This window comes from Mastomys coucha, unplaced genomic scaffold (assembly GCF_008632895.1).
Source record: "Mastomys coucha isolate ucsf_1 unplaced genomic scaffold, UCSF_Mcou_1 pScaffold14, whole genome shotgun sequence".
NCBI classification, from domain to species: domain Eukaryota; kingdom Metazoa; phylum Chordata; class Mammalia; order Rodentia; family Muridae; genus Mastomys; species Mastomys coucha.
This window is the reverse complement of record NW_022196896.1, coordinates 39,509,509-39,518,989: the sequence shown is the minus strand read 5'-3', so window position 1 is coordinate 39,518,989 and position 9,481 is coordinate 39,509,509.

Sequence of the window (9,481 nt, the reverse complement as noted above, 5' to 3'; positions counted from 1 at the left end):
GTTCTGATAAACTAGCCAATAGTGTGGTTCAGATTTGTTCCATGCTGGTAATACTTCCAAGCACTCAATAGAAAACCTCTCAAAAAGTTTTGTCTGACCAAAACAAGACTATCAGGACAAAGGGATGGCCTGAAAACTTCCAGAGGAGAGAAAAAGACCCGGTCCAAAGAATGAGGACACATGGTGCATGAACGACTCAGGCACCACTAAAGCTGAAAGACAATGGAGAAACGTCCTCAAGGTTTGGGGGAGAAATTCATCTCCCCCCAAAAAAATTATGCTCTGTAAAATTATTGATGAAATGTGAGAGTAAAATATAAACATTTTCAGTGAGTTCTTAATAATTTGCCTTTTCCTGATGTAGGATTCAAAAAGATGAAGGAATCGTGTTTAGATGTGAACTGTCTCCCCAAAAGTCTCATCTGTTAGTGTATGATTCCCAGTTGCTGACACTATTTTAAAAAGCAGTGAAGCTTAGGAATGGGGCTCCACTGGATGTATGTCAGCCAGGGAGGTGTCAGGGATGTTGTGTCCCCGGGTCTTTCCTGTCTCCTGGCTACCATGAGGAAAGAGTGTAAACTCCATCACGTGCCATGCTGCTCTACCCTTTCCATGGGCCCAGAGTCAGCAGAACCAATACTGAGGATTGACAGCTCTGAAAGCAGGAGCCAAAACAAATCTTTGCTCTTTTGTTCATGGCAGTATTTAGACACAGGGATAATAAAAGTAGCACTAGGGAGAATCTAACATAGGAGGAGGGGAAATCCCAAGGTAATAGGTAAAGAAAAAGTCTTAGGTAATAACTATTTAATAGTAATAGTTATAATATAGTAATAACTTGTAGAACTATTGACTTGGAATAGAGGACGAAATCTGAGTTTTCATATGAGCATGGACATGCACAAATACATTCAGGGCAATTTTTACTTGTAGGAGACTTGATAAACTCATAGTAAACATATAGAAAAACAAGCAGGCAGGCAATAACTAGATTTAAACTAGCAAAAGAAAGGGTTTTATTCTTTAAATGCTATTCTAGAATGCTGAATGACTTAGTTCTAAGTGATATAGTCAAGTAGCATCAGTCATAATTACACCAGGACAGAAGAAGCAAGATGCAAGTAAGATAGGCTGTAAGACAGCATTGTCCTCCTCCTCCATAGAAGGAAGTTGGTAGTCTCTGTCTTAGTTAAGGTTTTACTGCTGTGAACAGCCACCATGATGAAGGCAACCTTTATAAAGGAGAATAGTTCATTGGGCCTGGCTTATGGTTTCATAGGTTCTGTCCATTATCATCATGTCGTGAAGCATAGCAGTGTGCAGGCAGGTATGGTGCTGGAGAAAGGGCTGAGAGTTCTACATCTTGATCGGCAGGTAGCAAAAGGAGACTGTGTACCACACTGGGAAGATCTCAAATTCCACCCCAACAGTAATGCACTTCCTCCAACAAAGCCATATCTTCTAATAGTGCCACTCCCTATGAGCCAAACACTTAACACATAAGTCTATGGGGACCATACCTATTCAAACCACCACAGTCTCTAAGGCTGAAAAAAAGTCAAGAAAGATCGACATACATACATTAGTTAAAATAAGAAAGCCGGGTCAATTAAAAAAAAGTCAAGAAAGATCGACATACATACATTAGTTAAAATAAGAAAGCCGGGTCAATGACATGAGTCAGCAGATAAGAGCACTTGTCAACAAGTCTGAGTTCAATCAGAGCCCATATAGTGAAAGGAGAGAATTAACTCACACAAGTTGTCTTCTGATCTCTACATGTGTGCCATGGCATGTATACATGTACATGTATGCATGTGTACAGAAACACAAACACAAATAACTATGACCAAAAAGTAAATATTAAAAGAAATAAAGAGAAAATTAAAAATTATTGAACTAATGGCCACAGGATGGAGTTCTGCCAGCATGCACATGACAACTCTGTGACATGTATGGCCTTATCAAGAGCACAAGAATGGCAATAGGACACCATGACCTGTAGGAATAGGAAGTAACACAGGATGAAATGAAGTACTGTTGTTTTAGCATGTGCTTCTACATGCATTTAATAAACTTTCGTTCAAGGAGAGAGTTAATAAAGATATTTCAATATAGCTTAATCACAAGGATTAAGAGAAAGAGAGGCACAGAGAGGAAACACCCGAGTATCAATCTGAGCTTCTTAAGGATGAGTCATAGAAACAAGACCAATTTTATTTTTTAATTAGAAAATGCACATATAAAAGCATATACTTTTTAAAAGTAGAACATTATTTTAAAAGCAAAGTCGTGGCGCATGCCTTTAATCCCAGTACTTGGGAGGCAGAGGCAGGTGGATTTCTGAGTTCTGGTCTACAGAGTGAGTTCTAGGACAGCCAAGGCTACACAGAGAAACCCTGTCTTGAAAGAAAAAAAAAAAAGATAAAAGCAAAGTCATAATTACTCACTTTCTGTTTTTGAGGCAGGGTTTTGCTATGTAACCCAAATTGACCTCAAACTTACTATCCTCCTGTCTCAGTTTCCATAATATTGAAATTAACACATGTGCCACCACACTGATTTTTCTCTCTTTTTTTTTTCATTCCAGAGACATATTTATAGGACAAGTCTTAGATAAGGTAGGCTTGGTTCTATGAAGAAGAAATAGACTCACCCAGCAGCAAATACTCAAAAATAGCTAGGAAGTTAGAGTTCATTTTATCTCTACCAGTAGAACAGATACAACCCAAAATGTCTGGCACAATTAGGAGGCATGGAAGCTGATAAAGATTCTGGGTGGAGAGAAGCTATTTCTCAGAACCTTACAAGAGGAACTCAACCAGTACATCTTGTCTACTGACCTGTGTGGATTCTTGACGCTAGGAAACTTTCCCCTTTGGGTGCTCTGTGGTCTCCCTATATGCAGAACTTTTACTGGAATCAATCCATCAAATAACATCACCCCTTTGACAACCAAGCAACAATCAACTCTTGACTATTCAGAGAGGAAAACACCACAACAAATATATAAATAAACCTCAAAATTCATTCTTCATTATAGTTAATGATGGCCTTTACCAAGTCCAATGTAATAAGAACAGTTGGCAAATGAGTACCAAGAACTAGGTATTCACACTGTTTTATTTATCCTTGCTGTCCCACAGCAGAAGAGCTACGAATAGTTTTTCAGAGGTCAAAGAAAGGTATGCAATCGCACGTGTACACACATGCACATATACAACACACACATACATACACACACACATGCATGCACAAAATGATCCACCAACTTCAGGCTATCCTGTTGTTTTTTGTTTTTGTTTTTGTTTTTGTTTTTTGTTTTTTGTTTTTTAATGTAATATTCTTTTTTTCTTTTTTGGGGGGGGGTTGGTTTTTTGATTTTAGTTTTTTGTTTTTGTTTTTTGAGACAGGGTTTCTCTGTATAGCTCTGGCTGTCCTGGTACTCACTTTATAGACTAGGCTGGCCTCGAACTCAGAAATCCTCCTGCCTCTGCCTCCCAAGTGCTGGGATTAAAGGCGTGCACCACCACCTATCCTGTTTTCTTACTACCCATATATAGATCCAGAATGAGATAATCTTGATGAAATTCATGTTAATTCATACCCATGATTACTCTCACATTTCAGTAATATTGTATGTATTTTATGCTTCAGGTTCTTTATGTAGGTATTTTAATATTTATAGGCTATTTTCATATTTAATAGTTTTAAACTAAACCACAAAATGTATGGAGAGATGATTTATGTTCAAATCACTCTCCTAGGTGCTGTGTGTGCAGAATAGAAGTCTTATATTTATGTCAATTCTTGCTTAAAAATATAACATTTTATTCAACTATAAATAGAACATGCATTTAAAAATTCTTAGTAAAATACCCCATATGCATATTCTGTAATTTTATAATGCTGATTATATCAAGTTTTATTTTTCAACTGAGATTTAGCAGTGTTTAAGTTTCCTAGGGGTACCATAATAAAGTACTACAAGTTGGGGGGAAGGGCTTAAAGCAATAGAAATGCATTATCTCATGGTTCTGGAGGCTAGAATTCTAAAAGCTAGCATCAGTAGGACTATGTGCCCTATGACATGTCAAGGAGAACCCTTGTCTCTTCCTATCTAGTCATTTTTAAGCTGTCTTTGGCATTCCATTTCAGTTGTACAGATCTAATTTCTGTCTTCATCTGGTATGTCTCTACATGATTAGGTTTGTATGTCTCTACCATCACGTGATAATGTTCATATGTCTCTGCTTCACATGACCAGGTTCATATGTCTCTACCTTCTCATGACAATGCTCATATGTCTCTACCTACACATGACAATGTTCGTCTCTGCTTCACATGACCAGGTTCACATGTCTCTACCTTCACATGATCAGGTTTGCATTTGTCTGTTTTATATAACTAGATTCATATGTCTCTAGGTTCAGGAGATTAGGTCATATGTCTCTACCTTCATATGACCAGACTCTTATAATAATGCTGGTTTGTGGAGCACTGGACCATGCAGGAAACGTGGTAAGAATGTTCTCATTAGATGGGCCTATAGAATGTCTGTGGGGACATTGTCTTGATTGCCAGCTTCCGTAGGAGTTCTCATCCCACTGTGCATGCTACCATCTCAGGCAGGTGGTCCTGAGTTGTGTATAAACACTAGCTGAGCTTAAATAGGGAGAAATCCAGTATGCAGGCTTCTTTTGTGATTCCCACTTTGAGTTCCTTAGCAGGCTTTTCTTAGAGTTGGACTATGACCTGTAAGTACAAACTGAAATAAATCCTCTTCTCCCCAAACTGATTTTAGTCAGTGTTTGATCACAGAAACAGAAAGAAAACACTAGTCATACAAGAGCATTTGCCCTGCTCTAGTATGATGTCACCTAAATAAGTACATTTGCAATGACCCTATCTTCACAGAGGGTCACTTTCTGATGTATACATACATTTGATTCAAGTTATAATATCCACAATGAAAATGTTATACACTATTAAAAGTGGTAGGCTAGTCTATATAGCTTGTCTTTTTAAATAATAAAAATATAATTCAAGGCCGGGCAGTGGTGGCGCACGCCTTTAATCCCAGCACTTAGGAGGCAGAGGCAGGTGGATTTCTGAGTTCGAGGCTAGCCTGGTCTACAGAGTGAGTTCAAGGACAGCCAGGGCTACTCAGAGAAACCCTGTCTCGAAAAAACCAAAAAAAATAAAAAAAAAATATATAATTCAAATTTTGATGTGTTATTATCATAAGAAATTTATTTCTTTTACTTAAAGTTGTATATTACCTCAGTTCTTGATGATTATTTGAGGCTGATACATCATAAAAACTATTCACACCTAAGACACACTGGATAAAAACTAATTGATTAAATTAGAATTCCACATAAATGTTAATTAAGTATGTTGTAGATTAAGCAGTGTAATTATATAGTGATTGTATTTAATGGAATATTTTCATGAATCATAATCAGAATGTTGCATAATAAGCCTGAAAACAGCATCACTGAATACCTAATGCATTTCACAAAACACACTGTACCAAGATCTGCCAGGACAGGTGAAAAATCTCATGAAAATAAGCTTGAAGTTCATTGAAGGCAGATTCTAATTAACTCCTTGCTTCTAACTCCTGACCCTGTATCACAACCATGACCCGTAGAACTGGGCCCTCTTTCCTTAGTGGATACCCTATGGGAACCTCTGCAGAGAACATCTCTCCTTACTGTGCCAACAGAGCATAGGTGAGGCAAGCATATCCAATTACAACTGAAGACATTATAGTATTTGGATGTTATAATTAGCCTTATAATTTTATTATGAATTAAACTAAGAGGCTAACTTCGTGACCTACTGATATAGAATGGTGGGTTCTCAGCTTCAAACTGACTGAATAGGAAATGTTCCCCCAACTGGGAAGAATTCAGAAATTAGCAGCCTTCTGTCAGAGCAAGCTGACAGATAAGTGTGCATACTCTGGGAAAATACATTAGCAAGACCAAATGATTGGTTTGAGAATACGTTATTGCTTTGCTCTGAATATTTTCACCAAATGCTGGGTGATAAAAATTCAATTGGCATACATGCAAACCGTGAATACAGGGTCACAGGGAAGAAACTGGAATTGGATAAGAGAAGGGTTCTGGGTGGCTTTAGTGGCTTCATAGGAAGTCTCTGAATCAGCAGGCTTGCTATCTCATCACATGATGTTCTCTAGCAAGTTGTGATGTAATAAAAAGGCCCTCTCCACACACCAGTGCCACTCTCTCGGACTTCTCAGGTTCCCAACTGTGTTCTCAACAAGCCGTTTCAATCACCCAGTGGTTGCGTTATAACAACAGGTAACAAGACACTAACTAAATTTCCATTATAGTTACACTTTTTCACAGGCATGATGGCTGCTATCCTGGTTAGAACTCTTCAGTAATCTGAAGCTGTTTTCAGTACATTAAGGAAGACTATCTGGTGCCTGCTAAATACAAGTTAGGTTGTTAGATGCATTTATATGCATCTATATGTCTCCAGAAATATTTGCCTAAATGTATACATGTGTTGGTTTGAGGCATGGAAATAGATGGCTTATTGGTTTTGAATCAGGATCAAAAACCTCCTGAGAGGCTCTGACAGTACCTGACTAATACAGATGTAGAGGCTCACAGACATCTATTGATCTGAGTACAGGGTCCCCAGTGAAGGAGTTAGAGAAAGGACCAATGGAGCTGAGGAGTTTGCAGCCCCTTAGGACGAACAACTATGAACTAACTAGTACCCTCAGAGCTCCCAGAGTCTCAACCACCAACCAAGGACTGCTCATGGAGGAGTCTGATTGTTCTGGCAGCATGTGTATAGTAGAGGATTGCAATTTGATCATCAATAGGAGGAGAAGAGCTCAGCCCTGTGAAAGTTCTGTGCCCCAGTGTAGGGGAATGCCAGGGCCAATAAGTGGGAGAGGGTGGGGTGGCAGGCATGGGGAGGGGGGGAGGCAACAGGGGTTTGTTTTTGTTGTTTTTGTTTGTTTCTTTGTTTTTTGGAGGGGAAACTAGGAATGGAGAAATTTACATGTAAATAAAGAAAATACCTAAAAAAAAAATCATAAAAGAATTAGTATTAGATGTGCAACTTCATGTACCATGAACACTCATAAAGAGACACTGAAGGTAACCCAAAACAGGCAAGGTTGCTCTCACAAGGAGCATCCAGGAACCAACTATTTCCGAGAATAACTCTGAATAGAATCTACAACCTCCAAACTAATTTTGCACTAAGAAGTAAAAAAATCACACATTCTTCTGTAAGACTGTCAAACATGAATACTGGCCACTGTTCTTCTTTCAAAACACATGGTGGGGGTGGGGGCGTCTATTCATTTGAATTTATTATCTCTAGTCAAGGTACTTCCGTAGAGACGACTCTGAATAACCATCAAATTTGAACCACAAATCTCAGGGCAACGGTACACTTTGTTAAGATTAGTTGACTATTTTAAGAAGTCCTTAAAATATCTGCAGCAAAGGTGTCTGTCTTGTGACTGACTACACAGTTCCCATGCACCCATATTTCCATTCCCTCTAGTACTGAAGAGAGTTCTAGCTTTTCTTACTTCAGTCTCCCACATCTGCCTCCCTCCTGGTTTCTGCCTCAGTACACCAATTTTTGAGTTGAATGATGGAGAACGGAGAGGTGAAGAAGGAAAATCAGGAGCAAGAGCATCTTTGGACAGGCAGGGGAGGTCTACTGGGAGCCACAGAGAGTGGGAGCATGAGCAAGAAATTGAACAGGAATATAAAAAAAAGGATATTTTAAGATTCATTGTTGAAAAATTTTTATCTTGTCTTCGTCACACCCAAAGAAAAAAATGGAAAATATAAAATTCTTGGGCTATATTCTTTGAAATACATTATAATTTTGAGATAAATTAGCTATATTCCATCCTTATTCACATTAAAATCTATGACCAAGCTAGAAGATGTAGCTCAGTGTAGGGGTGTAGCCTAGTGTCCACAAGGCCCTGGCTTCAATCCCCAGTTCAAGGGAAAGAATCTTATAGGCCTTTGCTCTGACAGCTGTGTTACTAGAAACCATTGATGGCTGCTGCCAGACTGATGAAGGCAGAGCCATAGGAGTCCTGCTGTGCCAAAAGAGAACTCTGATAGTGTGGCTCCCCGATCTGACATTCTTTTTTTTTTTTTAAAGATTTATTATTTATGTATATGAGTATATACTGTACAGATAGTTGTGAGCCTTCATCTGGTTGTTAGGAATTGACTTTTAGGATCTCTGCTCACTCCAGTAGATCCTGCTTGCTCCGGCCCAAAGATTTATTCGGTAGCTGTCTTCAGACACACCAGAAGTGAGCGTCAGATCTCATTATGGATGGTTGTGAGCCACCACGTGGTTGCTGGGACTTGAACTCAGGACCTTTGGAAGAGCAATCGGTGCTCTTACCTACTGAGCCATATAACAGATACTCTGTCATTGGCCAGATAACTCTAGAGAATATATAAACCTGCTGTTAAATTTTCTAATTTCAAAATAGAGAAATAATGAGCAGTGGTGCACGCCTTTAATCCCAGCACTTGGGAGGCAGAGGCAGGCAGATTTCCGAGGGAGGCAGAGGCAGGCGGATTTCCGAGTTCGAAGCCAGCCTGGTCTACAGAGTGAGTTCTAGGACAGCCAGGGCTACATAGAGAAACCCTGTCTTGAAAAAACAAAAGAGAGAGAGAAAGAGAGAGAGAGAGAGAGAGAGAGAGAGAGAGAGAGAGAGAGAGAGAGAGAGAGAGAATATGGAAGCTTTGAAACTGTTATAAAATAAATAGTATCCACCTCACTCCAATCCACTTGCCCATGGTATAGATCACATAGTCTCTGTATGTGTGTCTCTTGGTTTCTCTCTGTTTGTGTATGTACGTGGCTGGGTATGTGTGTTCACATGTGTGCACATACTCGCAGGCATGATTAGGTGTAGGGTATGGGGTCCCACGTCCACTTCACTACAGGGCATTACCGCTGCAGGCAGGACACAGGAAGTAGATCTTGTTTACTCCACACTGTTGCTGAGCGGGTATTGGACTGTGGGGAAGCCGCAGGACTCCACTCCCGGACAGCCGGACAGCCGGAGCTGGCTCAGAGGTCTCTGGGACTGCAAGGAGGCTGGGCCATCGGGTTCTCAGGCTCTCAGACACCCAGGCACTACTGGATGCCACACAAGAGCTGAGAATGGAGTAGGGGCCAGCGAACTGGATCTAGCCTTGGACAGAGGGAAAAAACGGGGAGCTCAGGCTGGTCCAGCAGGGTGAGTCCTTGGCTTGACAGTGGCAGCAAGCTTGGGCTTGTCTTGGGCCTGGTGTCTCCATGGCTGGGAGCGCAGAGGCTTTCTATGGGAGATTAGACAGCAGCTTTATAGGCAAAGGCCTTCTCCATGGCTTTCCATGGCGGATCCCAATGAAAACAGGCAGTCCATGGTTTTAAGGCACTTATTGTCATGGCG